Source organism: Hippopotamus amphibius, chromosome 6 (assembly GCF_030028045.1).
Source record: "Hippopotamus amphibius kiboko isolate mHipAmp2 chromosome 6, mHipAmp2.hap2, whole genome shotgun sequence".
Lineage (NCBI taxonomy): Eukaryota > Metazoa > Chordata > Mammalia > Artiodactyla > Hippopotamidae > Hippopotamus > Hippopotamus amphibius.
This window is the reverse complement of record NC_080191.1, coordinates 9,303,379-9,321,542: the sequence shown is the minus strand read 5'-3', so window position 1 is coordinate 9,321,542 and position 18,164 is coordinate 9,303,379. Positions and strand designations below refer to the sequence as shown.

The following is an 18,164-nucleotide window of genomic DNA, read 5'->3' as shown; positions in this document are numbered from 1 at the left end:
GATACCAGATTACCTTTAGTCATCATTCCTCCTTAAATTCCTCTTGGTTGCGACAATTTCTCTTTGACTCTGATAGTTTTGAGGAATACTGGTCAGTTATTTTGCAGAATGTCCCTCAAATGGGATTTGTCTGATGTTTTTCTCATGATTTACCTGCAATTGGGAGGAAAACCATAGAGGTCAAGTGCTGTTTTCATCAGATCATGTCAAGGGTACATATTATCAACATGACTTATCACTGTGATGCTAACCTTGATCACACTTGTCTGAGGTAGTGTTTGTCAGGTTTATCCACTATAAAGTTACTCTTTTCGCCCTCTTTCCATAGTAAACTCTTTGGAAGGAACTTCTTGTTGAGTTTTCATGTCTCAGCAAAGAAGAAAATCCACAGTTATCTAATAAGGCTGTTAAAATACTTTTCCGTTTTCCAGCTACATTTTTATGTGAGGCTAGATTTTCTTATGTGATTCAACCAAAGCAACACATCACAATAGTTTGACTATAGAAGCAGGTATGAGAATTCCACTATCTTCTATTATGCCAGACGTTAAAGAGAATTAGAAAAAGTGTAAAACAGTGCTACTCTTCTTACTAAATTATTTTCACTTTAGAAATATAATTATTTTCATAAAAATGTTATTTTTGTTAATTTTATGGATTGAATATAACGGTTTTATCATTGTTATTTTAAATAAATTAATACATATTTTAAAATTTTCTCTGTTTTCATTTCTAATACAGTAAATATTGGGAGACATAACCCACGTGAGCAAAAGCTCATGAGTTCCTCAATAATTTTTAAGAGTGTTAGGGGGTCCTGAAACCAAAAAGTTTGAGAACTACTTTCTTTAGAGTTAAATTTCTGTGGACCTAAAATGAAAGTACCCTATTCAAAGAAAGCAAGCCAAAACTAAATTCTAAAGGCTTAATGAGTGAACTGACTATACCTAAATTTTCCTTATTGAGAAATGTAATTTTTACACCTGCAGAAAATTGTTTCCTCAGCTGATAACTGTGCTCACAAGTAACTGTTTGCAGGAATCGTTTGTTATTTGTGTCTTAAAAATAATGACAGGTGGCCAGGTGTGTTTGTAAAAAGTCCAAGCAGAAAAATACATCAGTTGATGCATATGCATGGGTGTATACATTGATCACTGTCAACTTTTTGTTCGTTAGCTTTCCTTGATTCTTAGTATTCAAGGAATGGCGCTCCATCAGATATGTGTTTTGGTTTTCAACTGTCTGTTAGTCTTGACAATATCATATTAGTTTGTGTATTGTTAGACTTACTGAACTGTATCAAACAGAATCTCTTGGGGGAGTTGCTAAAAGATGTTTCCCTTTCCTTTCTCTGTCTCTATTTCATTTCATGTATTCCAAATGAAACCACTGATTGGGAACTGCTTCTGGTTTGTGTACTTGGTACACGCGCAGTAAATACTAAAGGATGAATAGCTTTTATCTCTACTGTTTGGCCAAGAGTCAAGGCTGATGGTGTTTGGATGCCAGTGGTGGTGATTAACATCAGGGAATAAGGGCATTAATCACCAGAGCTGAGGCAGCCCAGGAATCTCCTTGGCCCTTTACCTTCCTAACAGCAAAGCCATCCTGGTAGCATTGCTGATCCCTGTGTGTCCGTTTCCCAGATATTCTGACCTCTGGTAATAGCATGTCCAAATAAGGCAGTCTGCCAGCCTGGCTAAAGCATAGGGGACAGGTAGGGCAGAAGTAAAATTGCAAAGAACTTAGTAGAGAATAGGTCCGATTCTTGTAGGGAAGAATGTGAATCCAATGTCAAAAATGAGTCCTAAGTCTTTCTGTCCTTTGTCTGTCCTTGAGCTCATTCCTAGTCAGCCCTTAAGCTGAAGAGTCATAGTCTAGGTGTTGAAAGGCACCTTGAAAGCCATCTTATCTAACTATTCAGCCAATCCTGAATCCTCCCTACAAACCCATGCTTGCCTTGCTGTGCCATTTTGAGGGGTGCAGTTAAATTTGTGAGAAGGACTAGAGGACATATGCAGTAAGATGTCAAATTTCAACATACACACCTGGACCTAGCTGTTTCATATCGGCCCTCCGAATCATAAAGAAGGTTTTTGGAATAAAACCTCCTAATTGACCTATACCATAATTTGATTTAAAAAGTTAAGGTGTGTACAAGTAACTTTTAACCTGAATTTACATAATTATCCTGAAATTTTGTGAATGAAAGAAAAAGACTTCTGTGTAAGGTTGGAAGTTAGATTGAAGGATCAGTTTCTACTAATTGATGATTTGTCTCTTCCAGGGAAACAACTATATATTGGGTTAAAGATTGTTGTTACGTTTTTTGTGTTTTACTATTTTAAAGGAAAAAAGACTTTAAGAGAAATGCCCATTGAAAGGGGCTAGATTAGAAATTAGAAAACTGTGGCCACTTAGAATAATTGTGGTCATTTCCATGATAAAAAGGGAGGTAAGAAGAATACGAAGGAATGGAGAGAATCTGGGTAGAGGGAGTGCCGTCCAGTTTCTTCACTGGGGAGGTTTCCTGTTACAGGAATCATTGTGAGGCTGAGGAGTCTTGCTCAGCTTCTGTTCCCAGCCTAGGTCGAGAACAGCTCCTTAGCTGATGCAGCAAATACGGCAACAAAATTTTTAAGCTCTGCACACCCTGGACTTCTCAGACTCCGCTGCCTGAAGCTTCTCTAAGGGAGAAAATTTACTTTCATTTTCTTGAATATATTTATGTTGTGCTGCTAACTGAACTGATTTAAAAATGTATCCATCCCTGTAGTAGGGAGAAGTTGCCTCAGGATTCCCAGGGGGTCTCAAGGGAAGATTAAGTGTGCTAAGAACTGTGTACCTTCAACATGTCCTCTTTCTTAGGAATAAAATTATTTTGAGGATCAGATCCAGTAGTAGACGCAATTCCATATAGTCCTCGCAAGATCACTTCTAGGCTAGGAAAGCACAACAAACTAATGTTTAATATTTGTTTTGGTCTTTTGGAGAAATGTGTCTACCTGCTCAGACAGTGATTAAGAAGTGTGAATTAAAACTTTAAAAACTAAAGCGGTCATTAACTTTGAAAATGAGAATTTAAGGAAAGAATTTAAAGTATGTGATCTCACTTGGCTTTTATTTTATTTTTTTAATTAATTAATTTTATTGGCTGTGCTGGGTCTTTGTTGCTGCACACAGGCTTTCTCTAGTTGTGGCAAGCAGGGGCTACTCTTCGTTGTGGTGTGTGGGTTCCTCATTGTGGTGGCCTCTCTCGTTGTAGAGCATGGGTTCTAGGCACATGGGCTTCAGTAGTTGTGGCACATGGGCTCAATAGTTGTGGCTCATGGGCTTAGTTGCTCTGAGGCATGTGGTATCTTCCTGGGGCAGGGATCAAACCTGTGTCCACTGCATTAGCAGGCAGATTCTTAACCACTGCGCCACCTAGGAAGTCCTTCACTTGGCTTTTAATAATACATGTATCACAGCCCTAAATAATAATTGGGAATAGTTTTCTAAACAGTAGACCTATACAATAAAATGATGGGTAAAGGGTTGAGAAAATCTAGGTCTATCAATTAACATGACTATAAAACACTTTAAAAGTACTTGTTTGATTTTTTAAAAGAGCTTTAACATTGATGGCTTTTCTAATGCTAACCTCCAACTGGCTTGATTTTTTTTTTTAAATAGAAAAATTTTTTAATCAAGTAATTTTTATTTTTTTTTATTTTTTGGGGGGTACACCAAGTTTAATCATCTGTTTTTATACACATATCCCCGTATTCCCTCCCTTCCTTGACTCCCCCCCTTAAGTCCCCCCCAATCAAGTAATTTTCTGATTTGTAATTTTTAAGTTTTTCTACTTCTCATCATAAATGATTTGATATACTCCATAGTACCTTCCCCAAGATTAAATCAGTTAACTCAAAATTAGTAATTACTACATTGCTAATTAGAATATTCAATAAGGTATATATATCTCACTAGACATGTTATTACTTTGAGATGTATTTCATAGAAAAAAGTTTGAGAATTATTAGAACATACTGTTTTGTTTCTTCAAATAACTTGTGAACATACTGTTGAGTCAGGTAAAAGATTTTGAGAAAAAAATTAGAAGGTGAGATATAATATTAAGAAATTATAAGATTTCCATGTATTTTAGGGTATTGACTAGGAGAAAAAGCACAGTGTGGGAGCTGAGAGTTCAGTTTTATTTGGGGACGTACTGAAGACTATAGCCCAGGAGACGGCCTCCAGATAGCTCTGAGGAACTGCTGCAAAGAGGTAAGGGGTAGGTCAGATATATATGATTTTGGCAAAAAGGATATGTGCAATCAAGCACACATCAAGGTTGCTGCTAGTCATGAGGAGCAGGTGTCTCCATTAATGATTTTAGTGCTTTTCTAAGATGAGAAGATGCAAGAAATTGGGTTCATAAAATTTTCTCCTGAAGGTATCTAACTATCTGAAGGGCTGTTCTGCCAGTTTTCCCAAAGCACAGAGTGCCTCCTTCCTGATCTCCACCCTGAACTCCTTTCAGGGCGTGTTAAAGGTCAGCGGCTACTGTGGCTAGTGACTTCATTCTCATAGAACCAGATGGTGAGCAACATTATTTGTTGTCAAGGGTCAAGTATTATTTAACTCTTTTATCTTTTATTGTTAATCAAGAAATACTGTTATGTAAGATTTCCCTCCCAAGATTGCTACCATGATTCAATGGTCAGCAACTATTTCTTAAGTGCCTGCATATCTGTATGTCATGAAGAATATAAAAGAAGTTTCTTTCAAAGAGTTTGCAGTTTAGTAAAGGAAGTAACATGAACCAAATACCAGACAATGCAGTAGAGTGGAAAGAGGCCCAACTGATTCAAGAAATATGAATCCAGTCGTTACTCAGTCGATATTTACCGAGTACAGTAGTCCCCCTTTATCTGTGGGAGATACGTTCCAAGACCCCCCCGTGGATGCCTGAAACCATGGATACTATCAGCCTGTGTATACTATTGTTTTTCCTATACATACATACCTGTGATAAAGTTTAATTTATAAATTAGGCATAGTAAGACATTAACAACAACTAATAATAAAATAGATTAATTATAAAAATACACCATAGTAAAAGTTATGTGAATGTGGTCTCTCACTCACACTATCTTATTGTACAAATTTACTGCCTTTTCCATCTTAACTAGACACTTATCCATGATAAGTGGATGCAACAGCAAAGTTAGCACGAATTTTTTTCCTTCACAGTTTCCCACATAGAAGATTTATTCTTACTGTAGATCGTAGCAACCTCAGCATATGATTTTTTTCTTCCCTTATTAAGACAGCTTTTACCTTTTCACTTAAAGGAAACACTTTACAGTTTCTCTTTGGTATATCCAAATTGCCAGCATCACTACTTTTGCACTTTGGGACCATTATTAGGTAAAATAAGGGTCACTTCAGCATAAGCCCTGGGATACCAAGAGAGTTGATCTGATACCTGAGATGGCTACTAAGTGACTGAGGATGTCCTGGACAAAGGGGTGATTCCCATTCTGAACGGGATGGTGCAGGATTTGATCACACTAATGATGAATTTTATCACACCATTATCAGAACAGTGTACAATTTAAAGACTTACAAATTGTTTATTTCTGGAATTTTCCATTTAATATTTTCAGACTGGGGTTCACTGCAGGTAACTGAAACCGTGGAAAGTGAAACCTATTGTACTTAATGGAAAGCCGGCATAGTTCTCGGTGCTATAGGGGGTACCAAGTTGAATAAGAGTCAGTCACCACCCTTACTGTTAACTTAGAGGAGAAAATGTAATCAGTATGTAGATCACCAGAACGTGAGGAGATTATAATGAGTACCACAGGATCTGTACGACCACAATGCTGTGGGTAGCCAAAGAGGAACCGAGCCTTGAAGGCTACAGGGTTGGAGACTCTGCTGGTGCAGGAGTGGAGAGGGAGAGCGTGAGGGGTGGCTGTTTGGTTGTTCCTAAGGATAAGGGATCATTAGGGCAACTTTTGTGATCTCTTCCTCCTTTGACGTTTTATGTTTCTGTGAAAAACACAGAGGTAGGAAATTACAGAGTATGTTTAGAGGCTTGAAAGACTTCAGAGGATCCTACTTCCGTTAATGACAGAGTAGCTCCTATTTGACCAACCCACTTATAGATCACAACTGTAACTCTGGAAAAAATCTAAAAAATAATAATCTTGAAGGCACTATTGAGCAACCAAAAGCAACCAAAGGGGAGGAAGTGGAGCACTATCCACACATGGAAGAAAAGATTGCACTGATGAATTCTTATTTTTGTAGTTTTTTGCCTGAAAGCAGATCACAGTTGGCTTCTTATGGAATATCTAAAAACAGATAGAAACCTGCAATATTCCTGACTTGAGGAATCAGAGGAGAGTGACCATAGCAGCTAGGGAATAAGAGGGGAAATTATGGAAAGGAGAGAACCACAGAGAAAGAGCCCAATATTCTTAATATAAACTCTGCCTAAATCTTGGGCTGAATTATATATGTACAACTAAGGCTAAAAAAATTGAACAGAGATTTCAGTCACTGCCCATCACAGAGGAGACAGAGTTTGGAGTTTGAGACTAGCCAGGTTAAATACCTGCTAAAATAGCAACAACATCAAAATCAATGTATTTTGGTGGAATATAAAAGAATCCCAGGTCTCCACAACATATCGTTCACAATATCCAGAATACAATCCAAAATTACTAGATGTGTGCAGACACAGGAAAATCTGACCCATTTTAGTTTATTTTAACTTATTTCATTTCATTTTTATTTTGTTTTATTTATTTATCCTGTGCCGGGTCTTATTTGTGGCATGTGGGATCTTCGTTGCAGCATGTGGGATCTTTAGTTGTGGCACTCGGACTTCTTATTTGCAGCTTGCAGACTCTTAGTTGTGGCATGCGGGCTTCTTAGTTGCGGCATGTGAACTCTTAGTTGCTGCATGCATGTGGGATCTAGTTCCTCAACCAGGGATTGAACCCTGGCCCCCTGCATTGGAAGCACAGAGTCTTACCCACTGGACACCAGGGAAGTCCCTCTGACCCATTTCAAAAGAGGAAGAGGTAATCAACAGAAACTGACCCTGAAATGACACACAGATGTTGGAATTAGAGGCAAAGATTTTAAAGTAGCTTTGTATCTATACTCAGGGATATGAAGGAAATATATACTGGTATTGAATGAACAAATAGGAAATCTTAACCAAGAAATTGAAACTATAAAAAAGAACCAAATGGAAATTCTAAGACTAAAAATTAAAAATTCTATACTTAAAAATTTTTAAATTCCACTATATGCACTTAACACTAGATTGCAGATGACAGAAGGGAGAGAGAGTCAGTGCATGTAAATAGATTGATAGAAATTATGCCATCTGAAAAACAGAAAACGATTAAAAAAAACCAAAATTAACAAAACCTCATTACTTAAGAAGCTATATCAAAAGGTTCAACTCATGTGTCACTGGAGTCCCAGAAGGAAAAGGGAGAGGGGGTGGGGGAGAAATTTTTTTTTTTTAAGAAATAATGGCTGAAATTTAGTAAAAGATATAATTTTACAGATTCTAGAGGCTCAAAAAACTTCTAGCAGATAAGAAAAATCACTCCTAGGCACATCATGGTCAAATTGTTGAAAACCAAAGGTAAAGAAAATTTCAAAGTAGCTAGATGATCAACCATACGATAAAGGACTGACTTCTCACAAGAAGCGATGGAGACCTTAGAACAGTACAACAGCGTCTTTAAAGTGCTGAAAGGAAAAAACTAACAATCCAGAAATCTCTCTCTAGAGAATTTAAGTCATGGCTGGAACTTAGATTATGTGTGGGAAAGTGGTGTGCACTCAGGCAGGATAGAAGGGTTCAAGTCAGTGTAAAGGGGCTTGCATATCAGGTAGTAGAGTTTGGATTAGCACCTTCATCAGCATGAAACAAGCTAGAGTCATTTTTTAACATCTGTAAAGGATAGTCTGGCAAAGATGCACAAGATTGGCACTGCTGCTACCATATGTGGAACCTTGTGTGCATTAAATAAAGCCGCCCCTCAAGATGGGCATGTACCTAAGTGAGCTGGTCATGCCTTTTTTAAAAAATTATTTATTTATTGATTTGTTGGCTGTGTTGGGTCTTTGTTGCTGCGCGTGGGCTTTCTCTAGTGGCGAGTGGGGGCTACTCTTAGATGCGGTGTGTGGGCTTCTCATTGTGGTGGCTTCTTTTGTTGCTGAGCCCAGGCTCTAGGCACGAGGGCTTCAGTAGTTGTGGCTTGCGGGCCCTAGAGCACAGGCTCAGTAGTCGTGGTGCACGGGCTTAGTTTCTCTGCAGCATGTGGCATCTTTCCAGACCTGGGATCGAACCTGTGTCCCCTGCATTGGCAGGCACATTCTTAACCACTGAGCTACCAGGGAAGTCCCAAGTCATGCCTTTATGTGGAAAAAAGTGTGCCCCTTCCTCTAGGTGGATGCTGCCCCTCATCAGGGTACATGGCTTAGCAAACTGAGCATGGACCGGCTTTCAGCTCCTAATTGCCCCCCTCAACCAGGGATGTAAACCAGATTTACATAATGGATTGGAAAGAACAGATGAATATGAGAGAAATATATGGAATTGGATACAGAAGTGTCTCAGGTCCAAGGCAAGCTACTGAGAACTCTGACATTTTCAGTTTGGATGACCAGAGAGGAACAGCAAGACTCTCAACAGAAAGAAATACCAGAGGTATGAGAAGGGCTCTTACAAACAATTGGAAGTCTAGTATGGAAGATATAGACCTGGAAGCTATTTATAGAGATATGTTAGTTTGGAGCCTAAAGGGGGTCAATGAAATCACTTGAACTGACATAGAAAAAGAAAGAGATGATGGGTAGGGATGGGGTTGGAAAATGTGCTGTCACTAGAGTTAGTAGAAGGAAACAGAGCCAAGGTACTAGCATAGATGAATCAAAGGTACAGAAGGAACCACTGTATTGAATTTTTAAAAATGGAAGTAACTTACTAGATTGGTAACATCTTGGGATTTGGATGTTACTTTGTTACTTTGTAGATTTGGATGTACTTAATAGGTGTACGTAAAAATTTAGGTTGTCTTTTTGACAAGAAGATGGAATGAAGAATTCTATTGTCTTAATCAGTTTCAAGGAGTTGGCCCTTTGTGTATCCAGCAGTACAGAGAGGCATACAACCTTGCTCTGTTTCATGTTTTAATATCTTTAGAATATGAATTTAGCATTTTTCACTGCATATTTCCATAATTTGGAAAGCAGAAGAGTATGAGGAAGAATAACTCTTTGATATCTACTTTTCCAATTCTGTTTAGGCTTTTCTAATATCTGCCTCTAAGATGATTCAGTTTCTTCCCAGTGAATTCTCACAAAGAAAGCGAAACAAAAGTAATGAAATCTCTTCATTTGTTAGACTTTAACATGTTCAGAAGCCATCATTCTTAAATTTAAAATAATTTCCTTGCTATTCTAAAATTCCTTACAAAGTTACTTTTTAGTGTTCTAAATGTCACTTTCCATGCCTTTGAAATACAAAGGAAAAAGTTAGCATTGATCGACCTTTCATTTCATATGCACATGTAGAACCAGTAGCAAAGGGTGTAGAACCTTATCTTGCACCATGTGGGGGTAATCTTTCAACTTTCTTCTGGGTAGATCTCAAAGCCGGACGAATGTGTAACACTGACTTTCCTCCTGTGAGATGTAGCAAGTGCTGCCCTCTGCTGGGGATGGCTCGGTTATGTTCGCCGTCACGTGCTAGTCTTCTGTCAGCTACTGATCTCAGTGAGTTTGGTCGTTTTGTTACTAGCTACTTCATCATTATCGTGTGCATTCTTATTAACAGCATTATATTAAAAATAGAAAACGAAAAGGATGGAGACATGTATCAGCCTTGGCCGCATACATTTATTACCTTCTGCAGTCTATACAATCAGACAGCATAATGCCTGAGGCAGTAACAGTAATGTTTACATTTTCATCTGTTTGGAACTAGCTAACAAAATCCCTTCTGCAGTGGGAAATTAGAAGGGGTTTTTTAAAGCGTTATTTTAATGAATGATTTCGTGAAAGGGTTCTAGCAACCACTGGGCAATTTTTCTTCCCCCTGCCAATATTTTTTTCAGTGTCTGCTGGATTGCTAATACCTAGGTTAATCATTTAAAAGAACTAGCTGTTTGTGCGGCTAAAATAAAATGTCCTCACTGTTTATGATTTTAAAAGATTAATTATACATGGTTACTTAACAGTAGAGGACCATGTTAAACTAAATACCTTCTAACCAAAAAATCCTTAAAGAAACAAGTGAGATACTTATTCACACACACATACATTTGTATATGGCATGTTTTAGAAAAGTGTCATTCTGTCTGTGTTTCTTGACGTGGAAAATATGGAGTCTCTTATTAGGCTAAATGCTCAGTATAATGGATTGTTCAGCTCACTTGTGTTGTTCCCATTTTTCTAGATCTGGTTAGAACTGGCTTAAAGCTAAACAAAATTTGGGAGTCATTATAAACAAAACCTGGTAATTCAAAGTATCCCCATGGCTTCTTATAAAATCTAAAGCATAAACCTCTCATTACCTTAATTCAGAAACTTTAGCTATCCTGAGAACTAGCAAGAGAGTCTAGCCAGGTTGAATAATCTCATGGTGAGGGTAGATTCTAGGGCATGGTTAGCCAAGGTCTGTGAAGGAGGTTGTAAAGGCTCATTTCCTTCAGACTTGAAAACCAGAGAAGCAGTCCTGTTTTGTATAGACTCTAGGGTGTTTTCTGACTATCATGCGTAGTTAAATTGAAAACTTAAACTGAATAAAGTACTTGGGCAGGACTTTCTAATTCCAGAAGTATTTAGGGTCTTTCTAAGTACAGAGTTCTAAGTTATACAAACTCACTCATGATGTTAATTTTGTTGGCGTGGTTGAACCCAGTTATCTCTTTTCCTAAAGGTGCAGCTCTTGACACTCCTCAAATTTTAGATTAAACAATTGAACATTCCATCCTAGTCAGATGCCAGCTAATTGCTTAACAAATTATAGTCTCTACCTGCTCAGTCCCAGGTGGTTAGTATAACCCATTCCAATAATTCTTACCATCTCATGGAGATTCTTTTGCAGTTTTAATATGTTGCCTTGGCGTGGTGCTGATGTGGGGCTTGTTAATGACAATGGTGATGCTGATGATACTGATTTCCTACTTCTTGTTATTCTAATGTTGTGTTTTTTAACCTATGTCCATATTTTTCATTTTGGTTTTCTGTGCTGCAGGCTGTAAGTCAAATGTTTTCATGCCAGTTGTTGGGGTCTTCCACTCCCCAGTTGAACTAGAAGAATTCCTAGAAATAAACCCAGCACAATGCTTTTCACATAGTGGGCACCCAGTAGATCTGATATGATATGGTTTGTTTTTCAAGAAAGTTTTCAGTTCCAGAATCTCCAGAATTAGGTATCTCCATGATTTGGAGATCTATTAGATATGCAGAGCTAGTTGTGTCAGGGTAGGGAAAGGGTATAGTCACCTCTGGTTTGCCACGTTGATTTTTTGTTGTTGTTGAATCATTGTTTCTACAAACTCTGTTAAAATAAAAATATAACCCCCCCCACACACACAAAAAAAGAATACTGTGTTCACCGTTATTATTTGGCCATAGAGGGGACAGAGGGTTTAGCAAAGATCTGGCAGATCTAGGTAGAGGTAGCCTCCTGCCATCAAGGCTGTATAAATCAAGTAGTGAGACTTTTCCTCAGCACAAAAAAGAACATCTTCTGAAGCAGAATGTTGCAAGAGTTGGTAGTATTTTCTGGAATGGAGAGATATTTCCCAGCTGGATGTTGTGGTCTTCATGTTAATGAGATTTCTCATATTAAGGTGCCATATAACCAACCTTGAGAAATTATTTGCTCACATTTCAGTGCTGTTTTTCTAATTATTGTCTTCATTAATTTGGTGCACAAAGTTGTTTTAACATCCATTCTTTCGATATTGTTTGCTTGTTCTGAAAAGGACACATTCATCTGAATTCCATTCAAGCATTTTTTTTTTGGCCTATTAAAAGGTGTTTCTCTTTAAGATATGAGATATTGTCATTTCTGTGTAAACAAAGCAAGGTTCCACACACACTTGTTTAATGAGGAGCTATCAGGGTATCACTACAAGGAATTTATACAGATAAAGAGTAACCCTTAGGACAGTATAATCTAGACAGCGCTTGAAATAATAATTGTCCTACTTGAGCTAAAATCATGGTGCAGAACAAGCATTAGCCAGGCAGAGAAAAAAGAAACTCAAGCTGACAGCTCATTCGTGTAGCTGAAGTGGATCAACTGCTCATTTCAGGGCGGAAGGCAGCCTGGTGATAACGCTCGTACCCTTCACGTTGGTGTGGCATTGAGAAAATCCTCACTCCTGGCACCAGGGTCAAACCAAAGTGGGCAGCTGTGCCATTGCTCATACAGGAGAAAGAAGACAGCAGGCAAGCTCTTTATTCCTAAGTTTGTTAGAGAAACTGTGCTATCTATAATCCAGCTGTATATTGTTGGTAATTAAGGAAAACAAATGCTCTTTGCAAACTCATTATAGATTTAAAGTTCTTTAAGTTTTCATCAGGTTTCCACAGAAACAAAGTTTGAAACAATAGTCGAGAATGCATAAACCATCGAATAAATGGATTTTAATTGTTCCTGTTTAGAAAATTATTCAGATAACCAGCCACATCAAAGACTACTAAACTTTTTAATTGCTCAGGTAGAAAGATGAAGACTGTCATCATTATCTGTCATAAGAAGAATCTGCACTTGGTAATGCTACTTGAATTTTGAGCTAAAATAACATACTTAAGGATGCTACTAACTGGAGTGCCATTTAGTTCTCAAAAATAATCACATGCTTTAGTTATTCATAGGACACAATGCGTGAATTTCTAATACTAATTATAATTTCAAACAGTGTCTTATGCTATGGTTGACTTACGTAGGCAGATCAACTAATGCAAAACGCAAGTATAAATATTTGCAGCTGCCATAGGTATCATGTGCATGCAATTTAGTGGTATGTCAGTAAAGTCAAAAGAGTGGAGAAATGTGTCTTCTTTGTGTTTTGAAAGTCCTTGTAGGATTTAGTACAATTCCTTGTATGTGTTAAGCATTCAGTAAACATAATTGATTTTGAAGAAGAATTGGTGACAGTGTATTCTTTTATTCACCCATCTTATATTATGCGATACTCTCTTGCCTGGTCTGTGCAAGGTGCTAGGGACACTGAGGTGAATAAATAGTACAGTTGATCCTTGAACAATGTGGGATTAGGGGTGCTGGCTCTCCACACAGTTGAAGATCCATATGCAATTTATAGTTGGCCCTCCGTATACTCTTTTCCTCCACGTCCAAGCTTCTGCACCTGTGGATTCGATCAACCACGGATCATGTAGCACCGCAGTATTTACTACCAAAAAAACATCTGCATTGAAGTAGATCCACACAGTTCAAACTGTATTTTTCAAGAGGCAGCTGTACTGACAGTTCTGGGACTCCCAGTCTTGTACGGTGGAGTAAGTGAGAGTTGCAACTGCAAATTTAAAAAGATTTGTGAGTCCTTATGCTCTTTAGTATATGCATTTATGTTGAATATTTTACATGTTTACTCTTCGTTATTATAAGGGAAGATGAAGGGGACAAAATAGCTGAAAAACAAAAACGAAGAGTATACTTTGGAATTAGTAAAGATCTCAAACATTGTTTTGCTACAACATAATTCTGTTTTTACTCTCTCTCTCTTTTTTTTTTTTTTGTCATAATACGTTTTGTTTCTCTCCCCTTTGGAAAATACAGAAAAATCTTAAAAATAAAGTGGATCATAAAAATACCTCTAAGTCTATTACTCAGACCATTTAGAGATAACTGTTAGTACTTTTTACATGTTTACTTAGCCTTTGTCCTACATATATATTTTGAGTACAATTATAATTTTGCATTATTTTTTCATTAGCTTTTTACTGTGTGTGTTTCCATATCATAAAATATTTTTCATAAACACCATTATTTGTTGGCAACATATTATTCCATTATACTAATGTGCCCTATTTAGCCATTCCTCTGTTTGTTATACCTTAAGGTTGCTTTTTGGTTTGCATAGTCATAAATAATTCTTGTGTATAGCCTTTGGTTGAATGTCTGATTTTTTCTGATTATTTCCTATAGATTGATTTCTAGAAGCAGAATGACTGAGTCAAGTTTATGACCTCTTTTAGGGCTCTTAATACTATCCAAAAATGTTTTTTCTGGAACAACTGAACTGATTTACTCTTCCAGCAGCAATGGATGTCTCATTATATGCTTTCCAGCATTGAATAGTATAATTTATTTTTCTTTGCAAAATTGCTGTATGAAAAATAATACATGATTCTTATTTTGTCTTTCTTTGGTTACTACTGAGCTTGACTGTATTTTTCATTTGTTTATTAGCCCCTTATACTTTTTATATTTTTTGTTCCATGAATTGTCTATTCAAATTCTTTATTTTTCTGTTGGAATGCTCTTAGAATTTTAGTTTTATTGCAGTCAGTTTTTGTCTCCCCCAGATTCCTTTTTCACGTCAACTTGCTTTCTCTCTATGCTTTTATTTTCATTCATTTGGGTCCATGTTGTCTTGTACTCTGTATAAGGATGCCACAATTTTCTGACTTTTTCTTCTATTTCTTGTATACAGTAAATCATAAATTTTATTTTTGGAAATAAGTTTTATACTGGGCCATAAAAATTCCAAAATTGATTACAAAAATAAATGACCATAAAATAAATGACACTATATGTGCTTACATGTATTTATCAATTACATAAAACCAATCTTTTGCTATAAAAGCTAGATTAAATTTTTTCTGCATGTGCTGGACTTGCTAATGACTTCTAAAGCATGGGCTTTTCTTAGTAAATCTCTCTGTAGCAAGTATAGTATTTTAGCAAATCATGCCCCAAATTCAGTGGCTAAAAAAAAGAAGCATTTACTGTTGCTCTCTAGTTTGCTAGGAAGTTGGGAAGTCAGCTGGGAAGTTGTTTTTCTCTATTTGGACTCACTTATGCATCAGTATTCAGCCTTAACTAATCTTGGTTGGGCTGTCCCATCTGTTTGGGGGGCTGGCTGGCTATAGCCTGGCCTGGGATGCTTTCTCAGCTTAGACGATTGGCTCTCCTTCTGTCCTTTCCTCCTCTAGCAGGCCAGCCTAGGTGCTGCAGCGGAGTGAGCAGAAGCATGCAAAGCCTCTTGAGACTTAAGCTCACAACTGGAATTTGTCACTTTTGCCTTGTTCTATTGGCTGTGATAAATTACAAGTCCAGCCTAGATCGAAGAGTTGTGCAGAGAGACTCCATGTTTTCATGCTAGAACTGGAAAGTCACAATTCAAAGGGTGTGGACAAGGAGGAGGTGGATGGGCCTAGAGTCTGTCATACAGAGCAAAGTAAGCCAGAAAGAGGAAAACAAATATCCTATGCTAACTCATATATACAGACTCTAAAAACTGGTACTGATGAACCCAGTGACAGAGCAAGAATAAAGATGCAGGTGTAGAGAATGGACTTAAGGACACGGGGTGGGGGGCTAAGGGGAAGCAGGGACAAAGTGAGAGAGTAGCACTGACATGTATACACTACCAAAGGTAAAATAGATAGCTAGTGGGAAGCTGCTGCATAACACAGGGAGATCAGCTTGATGATGGGTGATGAGTTAGAGGGCTGGGATGCGGGGGTGGGAGGGAGTTGCGGGAGGGAGAGGATATGGGGATATATGTATAAATACAGATGATTCACTTTGTTGTACAGCAGAAACTGGCACAACAGTGTAAAGCAATTATATCCCAATAAAGAGCTTAAAAAAAAAAAAGAATCAGAGCCATAGCTGTAATCAGATTCCCCCACATAGGCATTCTTCATTTCTCCAAAAACATTTTAAATGAATTTTAAATTATCATAATTTTATAGAAATTTTTAAAATTAATGCATTTGAATGCCCCAAACACCTTAAACACCGAATGCTAGTGAAAGAGAGGGGGTGAGTGGTCCTGTGGCAACATTAGTATCAGCTCATTGGTCATAGTGATCAAGATGTCGCACATGAAAAATGATACCATTTGGTGATACCATGGCACATCGGGCTGTATAAGGTGATTTGGCAGCATCTATATGTGGTTTGGTGAAAACATTTATTATACTTCTGTATAATTATGTAATCATGAGAAGAAAAATAAATTTTCAAAGCTGTTTTAAGTATGTCAAATACTGCATTTGAACAAAACTTTCAAGTAAAGTGTTGTCAAATTTGTAATGAGGAAAGTAACCTTCATGAACGTAACTTTTTAAGAATCAGATTTGATGTTGGAAATGGCTAAATGCAGTTCCTGATTTAAAACATTTTAATGACAATCTGAAGAAAATTTGAAGAGAAATTTTTGATAGTTACCATGTTACATGAATAAGAATCCTTGTTCATACAAGAAGTGTTAGGAAGCCATCCACTTCCAATAATGATGGACTCTTTGTCAGTAATTTGCACCAACTTTGTAGTTAAGACAATGAAGAAAGCTGGATGAATTAACTATTAGGATAGGCTAACTACGAAACAGACAACCCCCAATCTCAGAGGCTTAACAAATAAGCGTGTATTTCTTTCTTACATGAGCATCCAGTGCAGCTTGGCCAGGAAACTTCCATGTGGTCCCTCATGGATCAGGCTCATCCCTGCTGCACTTCCACTCTCCTTTACACCCTCAGAGGCCTCCCTCTTCCCCTAGGAGATGAGTGAAGGAAGTAAGGAGTCTGTATGGAAGGTTTTCATGGGCCAGATCTAGCGGCGAGGCATATCACTTTCTGTTACATCCCGCTGACCTGAACTTGTGCACACGGCCATACCTAAATGCAAGAGAGGCTGGGGAATGTAATCTAGCTGTGTGCCCAGGAAAATGAAGAAAACAGAGATACTGGTGAATTAGCAATCTTTTAAAAAACAAGCTGAGCTGAACTGAGCTTGCTTTTGGCAGCCTCACTGGGTTAGTGAGGCAAAAGGCAGAGACTAGGGCCAGCCAAGGATGGGGACCTAGTAAACTGCTCCCCACTTTGGTTGGAGCCCTGAAGGACTGCACTCCAGAAATACACGTAAGCCCAAAGTAAGCCAGCTCTCTGTGGACTTCAGTCAAGCTTTGTGTGAGCCGAGTAGCTCAGAATACTTTCACACCATGAACTTGAAATTTTTTCTACAAGTGTTTTTTTTTTTCAAAGATAAATTCCAATACACAAAGATAACCAAACATATGAGGAGACAAGACAGTAAAATTAAAACACCAGATATTGAAATTATGAGTTCATAAACAATTAAGTTTACATATTCAAAGAGAATTAAAAAGAAAGCTAGGTTTGGAAATTTAAGTGTAGGAATCTAGAAACCATAAAAAGAGAGAGATCAACTTTGAAAAAGAACAGTAGAATTTCCAGAACTTTAAAGTATATAACCAAAATTAAGAACTCAGTGGATGAGTTTAAGAGCAGATAAAACACAGCTAGGGAGAAACACAGTAGACTAGAATATATGTCAGAGGAAATTATCCAAAATGAATCAAGAAGAAGTGAAAAAAGAAAACTACTAAAGAAAGGACAAAAGAAATGGAGATGATGAAGTTTCACTTAGGTTCATTTAGAGTAGCAGAAGGAGAAAAGAGGGAGAGGGAGGGAGAGAGAGAGGAGACGGAGTAGATGGACTGGATATTGTCTGACAGTTATGGGAAAAAGAAACACTGACAACACGCTAATCATCAAGCTCACCTGGAGAACAATTGCTCAGATTAAGACACAATGTCAATGGGAGCATATCAACCTGGGCTGTGACTTGTATTTTTTTACTAGGCCTTTGATCTGGGGACTGTGGTGCTCGCTCGGGCTGAACGTGAACTATTTGGAAATGCTGCCATTCATCCCATCCCCTCCCTCCCTCATGTCTCCCTGGTGGGAAGAATCATTAGCTGAATGTAACTATACAACCAAAGTCAGATTTCATCCCAAATATCAAATCCGTTTTCCTTTTGTCAAACTTTAAAGGAGAACACACACATTCAGCTTATGACTTATTTTCTTTTTTTAAAATGTCTCTGAAAAAAATCCTACTTCAA

The 18,164-nt window shown here is 37.7% G+C and overlaps 1 protein-coding gene across 6 annotated transcripts in view; it reads left to right on the top strand.

Moving 5' to 3' along the window:
- The window catches only part of AFG1L (AFG1 like ATPase), a 226,522-nt gene that overhangs the window by 191,570 nt on the left and 16,788 nt on the right, over positions 1 to 18,164 (top strand). The window contains exon 11 of one of the 6 annotated variants that reach the window (XR_009054297.1): positions 12,354 to 12,489. The exons of the other annotated variants lie outside the window; for them this stretch is intronic. The gene's annotated coding sequence lies outside the window, so the exon portion shown is untranslated. The remainder of the gene's footprint in view (positions 1 to 12,353; positions 12,490 to 18,164) is intronic. 6 annotated transcript variants of the gene reach the window in all.